General features: G+C 38.4%; 1 protein-coding gene across 2 annotated transcripts in view; it reads right to left on the bottom strand.

Annotated features, from left to right (window-relative positions):
• LOC144063013 (carboxyl-terminal PDZ ligand of neuronal nitric oxide synthase protein-like) overlaps nt 1-17866 on the bottom strand; it is a 60961-nt gene that overhangs the window by 41626 nt on the left and 1469 nt on the right. The gene's annotated exons all lie outside the window — the stretch shown is intronic.

Raw genomic sequence — 17866 nt, forward strand, 5'->3', positions numbered from 1 at the left:
TCAGTGAATCGAATCGTGACCTATGAATCGTGATACAAATCGAATCGCCGGGTACGAGGCAATTCACACCCCTAGCGTCTTCCATCTTGCGACATCTTCACTCAAGACACAAAATGCAGTAGATGACCCAAAACAAAGTAAAATTAATTTAGCACAAATCGGTTAAATTAACCCTTAATGTACTCTGCTAACATAACGTTAGCCCTAGCTAGGTTTGTTAATAATGACTGCCATCTCATTTGTGGTTAGTTTTTTACGAAGGTGACAACTATTTGCATGACTATAATGACTATAATGTGACTTCATACAGTATTACATACATATTATATATTTATTATTCCCAAGTTTGTTTTAATTACGCATTACACAATCAGAATTTTTGGCGCTGATCAGCGATTAGCGAGTTCAAATAAACCAATCACCAAAATATATTTTTCAATTCATGCAGCTGTGTGGCGCATGATACCGCCAAATACGTCCCCGATCCCATATTAGCAAGTCAGTGAACATTATTATAAGAAAAAAATATTTGAAGACGTAAATGCTGGTAACCAATTGTTCGCTAATGCTAACCTGTGCTAACACTACGGCTCTTATTGCTCTTTGATTTTGATACGATTTTGCTTCGGCCGTCGCGTCTAATTAGGCTTTTGCTCTGGAACTTTGGCCAGTCTCGCTGACCATGTTTTTGGTGGAGCATTTTTATTTTTATTTTATTTTTTTCTGGAGAGCTCAGTATTGTTCATTCGGTAATGTTACCGATTTGACATGTGCATTTTTATTTTTAAATGGCGCTGCATGGTGCAGAATAGCTCCCTCAGACACCATTTTTTAGAAGTAGGCTGTTAAAAAAAGATTCACCTGCTTGTGCAATTTCACACTTGATGGGTGGACAGACACTCGAAAGACCCAACTATAGAAATGATAATTTAATAGACCTCCTTTCAGCTTTTTCCGAGAAAGTTGAAGAACAAGAGATAAATGCCAGTGTTCATTTTCAAACAGGAGAAGGCCATAACACATGCAAGTTCTTCTTCAAAAGAAGTTTTGCCCATTGTGCCGGCAAACATCAAAGCGTTCGGATTGTAGGTTTTTATAAATATTTGAGTATCAGGATGCAATATTAAGCACTTGAGATGTTCTATCAAATTTCAAAACTATAAAACCTGTAGGAGGTCTTCATTAATCTACTGCCATCGAATTAACCGAGACGGTTTGGAGTAAATGTCGCAATGAATATGACTCAAGGAACAATAAAAAACAATTGCAAGACATTACAAGTAAAGATGTACAGATATGGAAGGTAAACAGTGTGGAGGGAGAAACCAACAGACGATACTCTTATCCAGTGTTTCACGTAATCTGACACAGTATATACGGAAATAGATTTTTTCCTCCCAATATCACAGCCAGCAATATATCATATTCTCGCATCTCGCAATGTCCGTATCCTTTAGGTGGTAGAGTGGAATTTTAGATGTGATTTCTTGACCCTCCAGATAACACACTGTACTGAGGCATCTTTGAAAATGTCTGTTAATAATATTGGACTTATAAGCCATTACTGAATTTTATAACCAAAGCACAAAAAAACAAAACAACAAAAAAAAAAAAGTCTTTAGTTTTTTTTTTTTTGCACAAAAAAAAATAAAATAAACAACAACAAAAACAAAACAAACAAAAAAATTATTTAGGTATTAACACACATTAAATAGAGAAATCACAATTCTGTTTACCAATAATGATAATGATCTGTTAACTGTTAATCTGTTAACCAAAGTCTTTAGGTATTTTTTTTTTTGCACAAAAACAAAAACAAAAAATTAAAAAACAAAAACAAAAACAAACAAACCAACAAAAACAAAAAAAGTATTTTATTATTATTATAATAAAATTAAAAAATTAAATAAAATAAATATAAAATATATTATATATTTATATATAAAATAAATTAGTATTAACACACATTAAATAGAGAGATCGCAATTCTGTCTCCCAGTTTGTTCACTATTAGGCAAGATTATTAGCCAAGGATGACATTTTTGTCATCTTAGTTTACGATTCACCAAGGGTCTGGAATTCATAAAAAAGGACCTGCTTATGATCCAAAGCACACCAGCTCATCCAATATGTTTCATGGCGGAGGTAATCGTCATGCTTGGGTCTTGCATGGCTGCTTCTAGAACGGGCTCACTAGTCATTATTAATGATGTAATTCATGATAGTGGCAGAAGAATGATTTCTGAAGTCTATAAAACCATTTGGTCTGGCAATTTACATGTATAGTATATCTAAGTGCACTTAGCCAAATAAGACAAACTCTAAGAAGAAGGTTGAGTTGTAGATCTGCAATTTCTAGGGTCACGCAGGCCAACCATTTTGTCTGCTTGGTCTGAAATGGGCAGCGGCCGGAAGCTAATCCCTCATTGGGACAAATTATCTTGAGTCCCTGGTGAGATGGCGGATTAGTAGCTCATAGTGGCGCAGCTACCGTGACATACCAGAGGCTTATTTCTGTGACAGTCGTGTACAATGGGACGTATACAGTATGTACAGTATGTCAACAAAAAAACGCATCACGGGGTGCGGGGAATTTACAGTTCACTTTAAGGAGACATATTTAGCCACATCAATTAAAATTAATAGTACTTTATAATCCTTGTAAAATGTAATCAACATCATAGTCTTGTTGCTGACCCTCTTTAAAACTTTTTTTTAAAATTCATTTAAAATAAAGGCCAGCAATCAAAGACTATATATATATATATATATATATATATATATATATATATAATCGTCATGAGCTACTCCAGTCTGACTTGCTAATGCTAATTAGCGCGCTACTCGCGACACTTTTATTTATTACTCCAAAAAAAATGGCTATTCATACAAAACGCTTCAGGAATGTATACAGAGAAACATGGTAACATTACTCACCGGCATATGCTCTTCCTACGCTGCAAAAACAAATCTACTTTTATTGGCATAACTTGATTGTGACATTTTCCTTCTACAGTCTAACGTGGCTACAACTTAACAGTGTATCAGAACGCACTGAACCACACTGCCCCTAAGTGGCCAAATCGTGTACAACATAAACAGCGCACACACAAACAAGGGCAAGACGGTATAAAATAATTTAAATAAAATCGATTTTTGGACATTTAAAATTGATTCTGAATCGCGATTCTTATGAGAATCAATTTTTTGGGCACACCCCTAATAACAACCATGGCAAATTGAAGAAGATAATGAGTGGACCACTAGTAGCGTGGAGTTATTCTTTACCACAACCTGCTAATAAAGTGAACCCACGCAAAAAGGCTTCCATAAGGGCAGCAACACTCATTGTTGCAACAACACACACTGTAAAGTAAGCCCCCGCCTGCACCTAAACTGAAGCAATTGAATTGTAGTTAGAATCCTATAAATGTGGACATGAATGAACATTTCCACTTGACTCACCGGCCAAACGGGCAGGCTTTACAGTCAGAGCAGATGTATTGTTCTCTTCCATTTCCCCCCCATTAAGTCCCCTTCCTGAAATAACACAAACACGAGCACCCACGCTTACGCACGCACGCTAGATTGAAGCTGCCCTTCAGATTAACACAGAAAGAAGCGTGAGACTCTGGTAATGTTGACAACATACACATCCTGCATTCAACAATGAAGACGTTGCCTCTACCAGGGCTCACCAACCTTTTTGAACCCACAAACTACTTATTGACTAGGGATTACTGTCAAGGGCTGGTTTGGTATTTTTGGAACAAGTCCACAGGTCCTGAGGGATACCTGCAGTCCACGAGTAGCACGTTGGTGACCCCTGATGTACACTCTTGAACCCACAAGAGAACATTCCAGAACATACGGTACTATGTATGAAATTGAACTTTGCAATATACTGGTATTAGTGAAGTGTTGAAACGTGCCACTTTCCAAAACCTTTAATTCATTTTACAGAACAAACAGCAAAACAAATGTTCACTGAACCGAGTTCATTTGATTTATGTTTGGTTGTGCATGCTTTGTTTTCCCATCCCCAATATGAGACGTGAATTTCGTGCTTAACTACAATTATTAGGGGTGGGAATCTTTGAATGTCTCACGATTCGATTCCGATTTTTGGGTCTGCGATTCAATTCAGAATCAATTTTATTGGAATAACTTGATTGTGACTTTTTCTTTCTACTCTCTAATGTGGCGACAACTTAACAGTGTATCGGAACGCACGGAACCACACTGCCCCTCAGTGGCCAAACCGGGTACAGCATGAACAGCGCTCCAAATGAAGGCACACACAGACAAAGGCAAGACAGTATAAAATAAATGAAATAAAATCGATTATGGGAAATTTTAAATCGATTCTAAATCGTACTAAATGAGAATTGCGATTCTTATGAGAATCGATTTTTGGGCACACCCCTTTACAACTATGCTTGTATTGTTTTCTTCAATTGCAAGCTGCATGACATATTTTAACTGGCTTCTTTAGAGAAAGTAAATAGACTATACCAATCAATGTTCACGTCACCAGGACAGCTGATTATAAGACAAAATATATCCACAAAGCTCATAATGTCATCAAGCCACTGCTGTGCAACTTTGAAATGACAATTTGAAAAGAATTAGACAGCTGCCATATGTGACGAGTCACAAATGACCAGCGTGACTTGGTCCTTTCCACAAAGCTGTGGAAAATATGCTGAGGATTACCCAAGTGCAGACGGGGTCTGAAGCCGCCCCTGGGGTGTTTCTCAAATGCAGAGGAAGAGACACGTCCTGATGCAATTTCATCTCGCTGCTGTGCAAGGCCAGTTTGCAGGAGCAGCCTCGGTGGGACAAGCCAGAGTACCCAGAAAATTTCCACTTTTTAACCTTTTTTTGCAAGAGCATCAATCGGATGTCTGTTTCAATCGTAACTTTATTTCGCGGGCCAAAGTAACTTTATACCCTGAAATTACGTTTTTTCTTGCAGGCCTTGCTTTTGTGTGGTTCACACATTATGGATTGTTGATTGTATGTTACACTTGATTAATTTCTGACTTCTCGGAGAAGGCTAGTGTTAAGTCAGATGTGGGTATAAAAAGGTGACTTGTGTTTTAAATTCCTCATTCCTGCTCAAAACAGTAAAATGTCAAGAGTTCACTAGATTTGGGCTAGTCCAAGTTCAAGCACTTCATGATGCTTGTTGTCTCAAATGGTTGGTGGTGATCTACAAAAATATAAGCACTGTGCATTAGGGGTGTGCCCAAAAAAAAAAATCGCGATTCTCATTTAGCATGATTCAGAATCGATTTTAAATGTCCCAAAATTGATTTTATTTAAATCATTTTATACTGTCGTGCCCTTCTTTGTTTGTGCCTTTATTGGGAGCTCTGTTCATGTTGTACACAATCTGGCCACCCAGGGGCAGTGTGGTTCCACACGTTCTGATACACTGTTAAGTTGTAGCCACGTTAGAGAGCAGAAGGAAAAAGTCACAATTAAGTTATGCCAATAAAAGTTGGATTTTTTTTGCAGCGTAGGAAGAGCATATGCGTCGTGCCCTTCTTTGTTTGTGCCTTTATTGGGAGCGCTGGTCATGTTGTACACAATTTGGCCACCCAGGGGCAGTGTAGTTCCACGCGTTATGATACACTATTAAGTTGTAGCCACGTTAGAGAGTAGAAGGAAAAAGTCACAATCAAGTTATGCCAATAAAAGTTGTTTTTTTTTGCAGCGTAGGAAGAGCATATGCCGGTAAATAATGTTAACATGCTTCTCTGTATACATTCCTAAAACGTTTTGTATGAAAAGCCGTTCTTTCGAGTGATAAAAGAACCGTGCGTAGCGTGCTAATTAGCATTAGCGAGTCAGACTTGAGTAGATCGTGACAATTTATTTGTTCATCTATAAATTGAAGCCAATCCTAGCAGTCTTTGAGCAAGAGGTGAGGTCACATCCTGGACTGGTCGACAGCCAATCACAGGGCATATATATGACTAAACATCCAGCCCAAGTATGATCGAGTGAACATCATTTGCAGGTTATGTGAACTGGAAAAGTTTATATACAATGTGGCAGTGCAAAAAGTGAGGCCGACAGCAGTAGCACGCAGCTTAATGGAAGTGTCCACGAAGAGGAAAAGGTTCTATTAAAACCATAATGGAAGGCAACATAATTCCATCCCACGCTCTCCCACTACCTAAACACATAATAACACACACACACACACACAGGCGCACACACAGGAACAGGAACACTATCGCCCTATCGCGCAATTTCTTGAACTCTCTTTCATCCGCCCTGATCTAAAAGCCTCGGGAATCATTTGGAGTGCAGTACTAGCGCCGGTATTGTTTTATTCTCTTGGGGGGGGGGGGAGTCCAATTATTATGTATATAAAAAGATGATGACAGCCAGTGTGATTACAGTTACAGCTGCAAGGAGAGATTCCGAGTTTGAATATGTAAGGAATACAATTCCGCGCCGTGCCGTGGATGCTGTAAAAACGAATATTCATTACAGGAAGTCACATGATCGTCTTTTTTTATGAACATAATGTTCATGTGCAGTAGCTTTTATCATTCCAAAATGCATCTTCGCAAGCTGTTAACTACACTTGGGCAAGGCAGCTTCAAGTTAATGTGAAAAAGAGTCGAAGATAAAGATAACCCTATGCTTTGATTAGTACACATCCAGTCCTTCATTTGGTCCCTAGCAAGACTTGAGTCCCGACTCTCCAGTAGTCAAACAAAAGCCCTTACAAACTAAGTCAGTCCCTTTTTTTTTTTTTTTCTGGAGAGCTCAGTATTGTTCATTCGGTAATTTTACCGATTTGACATGTCATCATCATTGCTCTGCTTTTTTTCTTTTTTTTTTGTATGTGGATGATTATGTGTATGTGCGTGTGTGCGTGCGTGCGTGCGTGCGTGCGTGCGAGTGTGTGTTTTCAAGTGCCTGGCAGATCTGACTTGTTGGCCGCCGTTGTCCGCTTTCTACCACATCTACCTTGAAGGTGACTCATGCACAGCACGGTCCAATTTCTGCACATATCTATACTGAGCAGGGCTTAGGCGAGCTCAGCACATAGAAACTGTAGAAATGCAAATCCACGTGGCGAAAGCTCCACATCGGCGTATCATTTCATAAAAACCAAGATCGGAACATAACGTGCTTAGTTAAGGTAAGGAGCCGACTGTGGGATCGAGATGCCTCTGCAGAGAGGAAAGCCAGAGTTGGAAACGGTTGCGGTGATGAGATAACGCACGGACAGGGGCCACGGCTGATGGATGAGGGTCGCTCCGAGGTCAAGCTTGGAAGCAGACGATTGCTGGAAATTTGGTGGAAATGTTCACTTTTGTTGCGTCGTGTGCTTACTTACAGGTTTGTGTCGTAAGAACACAAGCATAAAATCCAGTAATCCAAAAGGCCAAATGTGAAAAATTGATCAGAAATCAGGGCCAATCGCGACATTTTTAGCTCTTTAGATTGAATGAAAAAGATCAGATTTAACCCTGGAGAACCCACGGGGTCAAATTTGGCCCCTATAAATTCTGCTACTCAAATAACAGACCTTTTTTTTCAGCAGTGATTTTGTCCCTGTGTTCTTGTTTCCATTGGCCCAAATCCAATTCTAAAATGCAACAAATAAAACAAAAAAATTATATTGTTCAATGTAGCTGTGTATTTGATTGATTATTTTCTTAAACTCTAAATAGTTTACTGACAGTTATTGTTATTCTGATTTTTCGAAATGATACCCCTAAATCCCAAAAGGGTCAAATTTCGCCCTAAATCCTAAATTAGGGAGTAAAGGGTTAAAATTTAAAAAACATATATTTTTGTGTTCAGTGAATTTATAGCAGTCATTTAATGTATAATTCATAATTTTCCAAAGAAGAAAAGGGTTCTTGGGTTCTCCAGGATTAAAAAAAATAATAATAATTTGGAAATGTCAGAGACCAACAAAATAATCCTGTGGGAAAAATAATGCCTACTGTTACAGTGTAAATATTCGACCTTGTCAACGAAATTGAAAACTGTACGTTAAAAGAACTGAAAGGAGACCGATTCTCACCTCTTTTTATCTATAACTGCTTCAAATATCAAAACGTATGTAGTAGGTTTGTTGTGATTGTATCGTATTGCTGTTAATGTTTATGTTTTATGTGACACCTAAGGCTGTTTGAAAGTGCTACATAAATGAAGACGACTTGACTACTGCTACTTTGGCCACAGTCATATATTTTATCTATAAATATTAACTCTTTGACTACCAAAAACGTTTAATAACGTTTAGTAAAATCCTACGGAAGACTGCCAAAGACGTTAAGAGTATTTCCCGTTCTTACTTAAATAAGAATTGGCAATATTTATAAGACATGTTATTTTGAAGTGTTATTTTTATGCTCTTACAGATAAACACAAGCCCTGGTGTAGGCGGGAAAGTCTTTGAGGTGACAGCTCGGCAACAGTAAGCATGACAAGTGTAGAGGAAACATGCCCGGAGGAGAAGCTATTGAGCAACAATCAAAATTGCGGCTGCAGGGGTTGGCAGAGCACGTCACGAGGCAAAAGACAGAAAAGGGATCGAGATACGAATGGGATGGAAAAATCCAAAGTAGGTAGAAGAACAAGAAGCAATCCTAGATGAAAAGGAGGAGGGGGACGAGACGGAAGGGGGAAGGGCACAAAGACGGATTAGGGTGACGGAAGATTGAAGTAAAGGGTATGGAGGAGGAGGAGGAAAACTAAAAGATGAGAACGAGGCAGTTGTGGAAGAGGCGAGTCAGAGGTGTTGAAACCAAGAAAGTAGCTACATTTTCTTCATTGTCAATTTTAGACTTATCTGAGTGCCAACCTTCAAACTTGAGAAAACAGGAACCGCTCATGAGTAAATACAAAATAGCCGGACGTATCGAAGTGTCAGACAATGATTGATGCGGAAGCTCGCAATAAACTGAGCACCGCATCAGACTGTCGGATGTTGATTGATGCGGGAGCTCACACCTACTGCAAATGGCGCATCGAATCAGAGCGCCGGACGTTGGATTGACGGCTGTGCCGGTTTTTTGTCTTACACGTGTTTCAAGTTTGTTTTCAATATATCCACATTTTCTTTTTCTACTTAAGGTTTCTCTCTTCAAGGAAGTTTCTTCCTTGTTTGCATTGCCTTTTGCTTGCTCTTGTGGGGTTCAATTGGTCTTTTAATAAGTGATGAGTTTGATTCTGGACCTGGTCCATGGACTAAAAGTGCTCTAGGACAATTCTTGTAGTGATTGACACTATACCGGACAAAGTCAAATTGAATTGAATTGTTGAGAAGTGCAGAAGTCTCATTAAAAATTATAATTTGATTGGTGTTGTTTCCTCAGGACTGTACAACATCATTTTTTTTTTAATTAATTAGAAAAAAAATGGTTTTTAATTAGGGTTAAAAATATATATATAAAAAAAGAGCAATGATGATGACATGTCAAATAAAATTACCGAATGAACAATACTGAGCTCTCCAGAAAAAGAAAAAAAAACATTTTGGGTTGGTTTGGGCCACAAGATAGTTTAACTGCATGCCATTCGCAAGCCATAAAACACTGTAGGTTGAGACCTTTGGAGACCGTAGACCCCCCCTGTGCTTGCTTTAATCACAAGTAGACATGAGGCGATTTGCTGTGGAATGTTAAGACACCACTGCAGGTGTCTGTCATGTTTGGTCGGCATCCATGATGAAAGTTTTTAATACAGGAAAATGTTTTGTGACCGAAGCCCATATTAACCCTGGAGAACCCAAGAATCCTTTTCTTCTTTGGAAAATTATGAATTGTACTTTAAATGAATGCTATAAGTTCACTAAACACCAAAATATATGTTTTTTCAATTTTAACCCTTTTTTTGAACTAGCTCAGAGTTGCTAATTTATCAAAATATATATATAAAACATACTCCTAGGCATTCTGCAACATGATATGAAATAGATTAACAAAAAAAACACAATTTTACCATCTGATGGTTTGCTGAGAAGATGGTTTTGTTTGGATTGATTTCCAGCTCAACAAAACAGCATGTTGCCAGCAGCCATCTTGTCACCACCACTCTGGCTCATGTAAGTGCAATATTCATCCACTAGATGGCCCCATGCAGGGGTCAGAAGTGGCACTCTGGACTTTTGAAGTTAAATTTGTAAAAACAAAATAAAAATAAAAGGTTATTTGAGTAGCAGAATTTATAGGGGCCAAATTTGACCCCGTGGGTTCTCCAGGGTTTTAAGACATTATATGGATTCAATGTTTCAACTGAGTCTCTGAAAGCAATCACAAAGAAAAGCCCCCAGGTCTAGTGTAAGCACTTTTTTTTTTTAGTTGTTGTTTTTGGGCAGCCTGTACAGAGCTGCAAAATATATAACAGCAGCAATACATTGATGGGATTTTACAAACACTTGTTTTTAAAAGGAGCTCCTGGTAAATCATTTGCAACCTCCCTAATTGAAACAAAATAAACCAAATTAAAGCAACAACTAACCCATTGAAAATGTAACAACACATTTTTTTTGCTGCCATTTAAAGGTTTGTTTACATGTTCCACATAAGAAAGCAGATGACGAGAAGGAAAAAAAAAAAAAGAAACCAGATGACGAGTATGATCTCCATGCTTTTGTCAAATTGGTGTATTTATCATATATGCGGCCAGTATGTACAGTATGTGTATAGTAGATACAGTTTAATTATATTTGTCGGATTAAAACACGTCCACTAAAGAAAGTAACTTTTTAAGGTCGTATTCAAACTATGTTGGTGTCTCCATTAATTACAACAGGCAGACAAGGCATCCGATTGTTTCTGAGAAGGAGACCAGTGAATCAGTCAAAGTTGAATTCAGCCGCAGTTGAAAAGCAGGAGAGTTGGACGGGTTTAACGGATCGTCGGCGTCAAAAAGGTACAGCATGAATAAAAGGGAATTTAATGAAAAGGTGAGTAAAGACGGGATCGGATAGAACAAGAGCTGTCAATGTAAAATGGAGGTATCGGGTTTGAGATTCCCTGATGGTGCTCTCTATATTCTTAAACGCAACATTCATCCATTTCCAGATTTCGGACTGTCTTTTGTGAGGCTGTATATTATTTTTTTCTCTCTAGACTAGACACTTTAATTTGCTGCTCGGAGTAAGTCTGCTTTAATGGGCTTCTAGCGCAACTTCACTAAAAAAAGTGTACTTATTCCAATGTTTCAAACCGACATTTAACGATAGCGTGGCTTTAGCGGTCTTTTCCTCTTCATTTCTACTCGTCCTCCTTTCATGTTAGCCATACTACAGAATTATCTAGTAGGTGCAATGATTACTGACATTTACAGGATCAGATGCGCTACGTGTTAGCCGCGCTAGCTAGCCCAAGTGAACATGCTAACAACACTGTGTTTGTTTTTTGTTTATATTATTTAATTTACCAGTCATGCTTAAGCTCTTGGGAATTCCATGGTTGTCACTTACCCACGGTTATGCTTGAATAATGTTTATGGCATTGGTAACCATTGTTAGGTGTTTGCACTTTATGAATGTAGCCTGAATTACAATGTTTAGATCAAAAAAATAAAAATATATATTTTTAAATATTTAAAAAATAAATAAATAAATAAAAATTAAAAAAAAGAGAGAGAGCAATGATGATGACATGTTAAATCGGTAAAATTACCGAATGAACAATACTGAGCTCTCCAAAAAAAAAAAAAAAAACAATGTTTATATTCCACATTTAAAGCTTATTTATTTAATTAGATAATGAAAATATATCACATGTTTTTCCAATATTGTGCAGCCCTGCTAAATATCACAAGTTGCCATCCTTACATGCCAAGTGCGTACTTGCTTGCTCTTCTTTGGAACATTTTCGACTTCTCCTTAATAGCAGTAGCGGACATATGGAAAATGCCAATTACAAAATTTTGACAAATCAGAGCACTTGGCATCTCTTTGCTCCTGGGGTGTGTGAACTTTGTTTGGACACGACTACGAAGGTGGTCTGGTATCATCAAAATGGATTAAATACATTTATGATGGCTTGGAAATGCATTGTTTTTAATTGTTGTTAATTGGATGGAATGTTGTCCTTACTGACGAAATAAAGTAAATGGATGCATTTTTCCTGTTTCTTGTCTTCTCACACTTACTTACTATTGATACTATTTTTTTTACTATGGGTGTGTTAATCCAAAATCAAGTAAATGCATTAGCGCATGTATTGACTGAGTGTATTAAAGCAGTAGACTGAAATACGAGTTTTTTTTTTTTTTTTACTTTACAGTCTTGATGAAGCTTGTTTTGTTTTTAGCTGCAATTATTTTATTATGCATGCACAAGCAGCTGTCCAGGCTATATAGTCTTGTAGAGCCATTCTGACAATCAGTATATATCCCCCCTTATAACAGCAACTAACAAATGCATCTAGCAAACAATGAAGCTAGTTGAGCATTAACTGTTCTTTAAATACACACATACATAATTTACAGCCTTCCTCATCAGCATTTCCCTCGCAGCCAGTTAAAGTTAAAGAGCCAACCGAGGAAGCATCAAATCACGAGCTACATAAACAAGCGCCATTCTCAATCAGAGATTGAGGAGAAGCTGTAATTAATGGTAGAGTGGCATGAAGGGTAATGAGCCGTGCGTGTCTTTGTTGGCTCTCTTGTCTTTCTCACCTTTCAACTTTGACCTTTGGGCCTTTCATAAGAAAAAACTCAAGCAAAAAAAAAAAAAAAAGAGAGCAATGATGATGTCATGTCAAATCGGTAAAATTACCGAATGAACAATACTGAGCTCTCCAGAAAAAAATTATAAATTACAAAAAATAAAAAATAAAACTCAAGCAAGCTGTATAATGAGGAATGAAAAGCACAAAAACCCAAACACTTTGTACATATATATTACTTAGCTGGAGTGTCTCCTGGGAAACGCCATCCACTATTGCTGAATTCTAATATACAGTGAAAATAAATCATAAATCATTCACAATGTTTACGTGAATTTAATAATCAAAATGATTATTATTCCATTAAGCTAACCCATGGCATTCAGGATGCTAAAAATCAATCCATCAAACTTTACTTTTTGAGCACTTTTTCCTACAATAAAATGCAGCTCAAAGCGCTTTACATATCTTTTTTTTTTTTTTCTGGAGAGCTCAGTATTGTTCATTCGGTAATTTTACCGATTTGACATGTCATCATCATTGCGCTCCTTTTTTTTTTTTTTTGTATGTGGGTGAGTACGTGTATGTGCGTGCGTGCGAGTGTGTGTGTATTCATTAGTTCACCTAAAACCTATTAAAAAATCTCATACCGTTCACCTAAACCGAACACTTTCAGCCAGAGTCGTGAGGCCGTCAGGAGACCCGAGGAAGGACCAAAGAAAAGAAAGGAAAGTGAAATCCCAGCACCGACCAGACACCAAACAGCATCTGAGTGCACGGAGCCGCAGTGCAGTGGCGTAAGAGGAGCCACATAAGGCCACTGAGGACCCCATGAGGCAGGACCACCACGGCCGCGGCCCACTACGGCTCTCGGTGCAGCTGGCTCCCTTCGGGGAAACACTCAAGGATCATAAAAGCTAGAATAATTTCAAACTGATTTAACAGACCTAAAAAAAGAAATGTGTGTAATTATAGGAAACACAGCTGAGGTTGTCAGTTTCAGTTTCTAATCTATTATACTTTTTCTTTTTTTTTAATCTTTCAATGCCCCACCATGGGAGATGCTATATTTTGGCTCATATGACATGTTAACTTTAAATGGATGGATTTACTCCCTAAAGTTTACACTTGCGTATCTGTGATTCAGTACGTGTAAATCTTGTACATTCGCCGGTTCACCGGTTGCGGTCTACATGACCAAGTTTTTGTTTACATTCGTCTCAGAACTAGCATGATGCTATTAGCCATAATAATCTTCAAAAATTCCACACTATGCGCCGATACAACTTGTTTGATGGAGATTTTACGAGCTTTACGTTACATTGACTGTAAAGCACACTTGGAAAAGAAGCAACAGAAGCTAATGAATTTCCATCCATTTATTTATTAATTATATTATTAAGTTGCCTGAACTCAACTAAAATGAAGAATGGAGACTCTGTACACCTTTTTATGCTGCAACCATTTTTTTTCTATGTGACAGGATTAAAACACTTGTTAATGAGCAGCTTTGAAATTGAAAAATGCTAAACGCTAATCCATGTGATCGGTATCGGTCACGGGTGATCGGTTATAGAATCGGCAGCATAAAATTGACAGCTGAAAAACGATGTACACTATGTATATATGTATGTATGTACGTACGAGATTAATCTTTGACCTCGACTATATATATTTTAAGATCAAAGTATTTCTTGAGTTTATGTAATTAAAAAAGCAATAACAAAAGTATTAATAATCTGAAAATTTGCGTTTTTTTCTGTTTCTGGAAAAACACCCGCTTAATAGGATGTAACCCTGCAACATAACCTGTACACTAAGTAGCATAACTCAAAGACCACTTAGTAGTTTCTAGCGGACCACCATTGAGGATTAATAAACAGGATGATACAACCAAACAAATTCCCGGAATTTTCCAATAGGAAGGGGAGGTTCGCCACGTCAACCATTTGTGTTTTCCCTCACTGATAAACCACTTCCTCTGGAAACAAGCATTAATTCCTTGTAAAAACAAACTTCCAGGAGAACACAGAAAGGTTGAGTTGATGAAATGTCGCTAGATGCTATAAGGGCTAAACGCAACGCGCAGCTAGGTCGCTATTTCCTGCTTTACAAAGGCATTGGTTTGCTATCAGCAAAGCAGCTCACAGGTGACTCGTGCATGCAGTGAACAATGACACCATACAAGGGAGAGGTTGCCAGGTTACCAGTCGAGCTTTGACTGACGGTGCACAAATACAGCTCAGATAGAAATCTTGCAGAGGTCAAAGAATTTCATAAAAGAATCTCAACGTTAGATTTGGATATTGCTCCCGTGTTATCCAATCCAATCGTGTTATTTGGTCACATGACAAGGTCTGTTTTTCCACTTCCTGGCCTTCCATCTGAACTATCCACAAACACAAACACTGGAATTGCTCAGCACATTTTATACCTCTTTTGCAGGAGGGGGGGGGGGGGTGGAGCTAGAAAATTATGAGTGAATTGACCACATATTAAAAGAGAGAACATGTAGGAAATTGTCATTAATTAGCTTCTAAGAAAAATTTGCACTAAAGGTATTTTTGTTAAGGACATAGACATGATAATGTCTTTTTCTTTTCATATTATTATTTTTTTTTTTTTCTGGAGAGCTCAGTATTGTTCATTTGGTAATTTGACCGATTTGACGTGTCAACATCATTGCTCTCTTTTTTTTTTGTATGTGGGTGAGTATGTGTATGTGCGTGTGTGCGTGCGTGCGTGTGTGCGAGCGTGTGTGTGTGTATTCATTCGTTCACCTAAAACCTATTAAAAAATCCCATACCGTTCACCTAAACCGAACACTTCCAGCCTCTTTCTTTTCATGTTAAAGAAATTGAAAAATGAAGAATACTTTAGCATCTCATGTTTATGTTCACACCGCAGTTCAATTCTGGTTATTTTGGCGCGTTTCCATTTCAGGTTCCAGAACGGCCTGGCCCCGCTCTCCGTTGCGTTTCCATTACAACAGGTGCCAATTCATTGTGGCGGGATCAAATGAAGTGTGCAAACCGCCACTGCAGGCTCGCGTTGAGTGGAGTTACGATTTCACAAGTGGCGAGTCCCGGCTACTGATTTTGCGGTGATTCAAAAATATGAATTGCAGGTGCTTGATGTGGCGACGGCGCAAATTACAGCCCACAAAAAAATGCACAAAAGCAACAGCTTTCGATAAAGGTGATAAAGCGAATAGTTCAGTTCATTTTTAAGATTGTGGGGTGGTCAGTGGTATGTTTCCCGTTGAAAAAAGAATCCATTGAATTTACATTACAAAATAATGGACAATGGTTGCACGCATTTCAACCCTATAAAAAATAAAATCATAATCATGTTAGTAAATCATGAATTGAAATAAAAGCAAACAATGTCCATCCTTTTGTTTTTTATGTAATCCAACAGACTGTTTTGTTTCCAGGGTATCTTCCTTCCAAAGTTAGAAACCTGTGGTTTCCCGCTATTGTGTTGTCAGGCCAGTGTCGGAGCATTTTCACACTGGACCAGCCAAAGCAAAAGCTCGTTTTCCTGCCGACAGCAGCTGCCATGGCAGCACGCTGGGAGGTCCACTTCAGAGGTGCCGGGCACTGCTCGGAAAAGGTGAAAAGAACATTTTCAGCCTTCTGCCAGCCCCATTGTGCATATGTGCACGTGTGCTGGAAAGCACCTCACCAAACAATAACATGACAAATGGCACATCTGGCCCATGACAAGGCAAACTTAATTAGATTGGAACTGGAAGCTATAAGCCGCCGATTATAATTGTCCGATTATTGCCCTTCAAACATCTACCAAAACAATCAGCCAATTGGGTCAAATGGTTGATGATTTTCCCCTTAAAACGTCATAGTCAAAGAAAATCGACGTTTCCGACGTTGTGAAAGTACCCTGAATGCACCATTTTGCTTGCTTAGCATTAGCGACTAGCAAGTGTGTAAGCGTATGTTATTCTGGTTATCCTGTTGTCCCTAAGCGTCCTTTAAGATGTTTAACGACACCGCAGTTGGAGTTAACTGTAAAACTAAACACATGACAACAAGAATTACATCCACTGTATGTTTAAATACAAAACATGCTTTGTTTTTAAAACATCGCTAGCCTAGCGCTTATGCTAAGAGCGAAGGGAGGATCCCATTCAAACAGCCTGTTTTTGTCTCTTTGCTGGCTTCTGAAAACACAAATAAAAGCTATAAAGGCTCATTAGATAAAATGAATAAAAAATATTTGAGCATGTGCATTTGTATGTTTTATGTTTGGGGTTTTATGCAAATCAGCAAGAAATCACAGCAAAATATCATGAAAATGAGTGTCAAGCACCCCCACACTCGTGGCAAGCAATCCAATTATACGATGCAAAGTCAAATGTTGCCAAGTTGGCACACATGCACTCATTAAGTGTAGTTTTGGGAAAAGCTGTAAATCTTGCGTTTGCACAGCTGGGGGTCGGTCAGGACAGATCGCACTCGAGTGCACAGCTTCAAAGGAATGCTCCAAACAGTGATGAAGCAGCACGAGAAAGCCACCAGGAGGTTCAATATTGTCTTCATTCTGCACTTTTGCACTCACAAGTTACAACGCTGCTTCTCGTGACCTTTTGTCTTCACTGTTACTTTGTCAAACTCCACTCATCAGACACTTTACACTGGATCAATCCAGGCGTATTCAACACAAGAACTGCAAATGCCACTGCACTGAACCAGACAGCCGGTGCATGAAAAACTACCACTAAAGTTGGTCCAACCTGGACCGGGCCGCACAGTTGAAAGAATAAAAAAACTCCTGCTTCAGTTATTTTCTGAGGCTAAAAAAATATTTTATTTTGAACCGTGACCGGGGTTACAAATATCTGATGGACTCTTGACGCATTTCAAGATGCCCCCAAGATGAACTGGTCCGTGGCGGAAAAAAGTTTTTAACCTGGAATTAAAAGCGTTTACACTTAGTCTAACCTCAGTTCTGTTAGCAGCTTATACCATTTGCGTGCAGCATAACAGCGAAATGCTTACGCACTAGGGGTGTGCCAAAAAATCGATTCTCATTTAGTACGATTCAGAATCGATTTTAAATGTCCCAAAATCGATTTTATTTAAATTATTTTATACTGTCTTCCCCTTGTTTATGTGTGCCTTTATTGGGAGCGCTGTTCATGTTGTACCCGATTTGGCCACTTAGGGGCAGTGTGGTTC

Source organism: Vanacampus margaritifer, chromosome 13, assembly GCF_051991255.1.
Source record: "Vanacampus margaritifer isolate UIUO_Vmar chromosome 13, RoL_Vmar_1.0, whole genome shotgun sequence".
NCBI lineage: Eukaryota > Metazoa > Chordata > Actinopteri > Syngnathiformes > Syngnathidae > Vanacampus > Vanacampus margaritifer.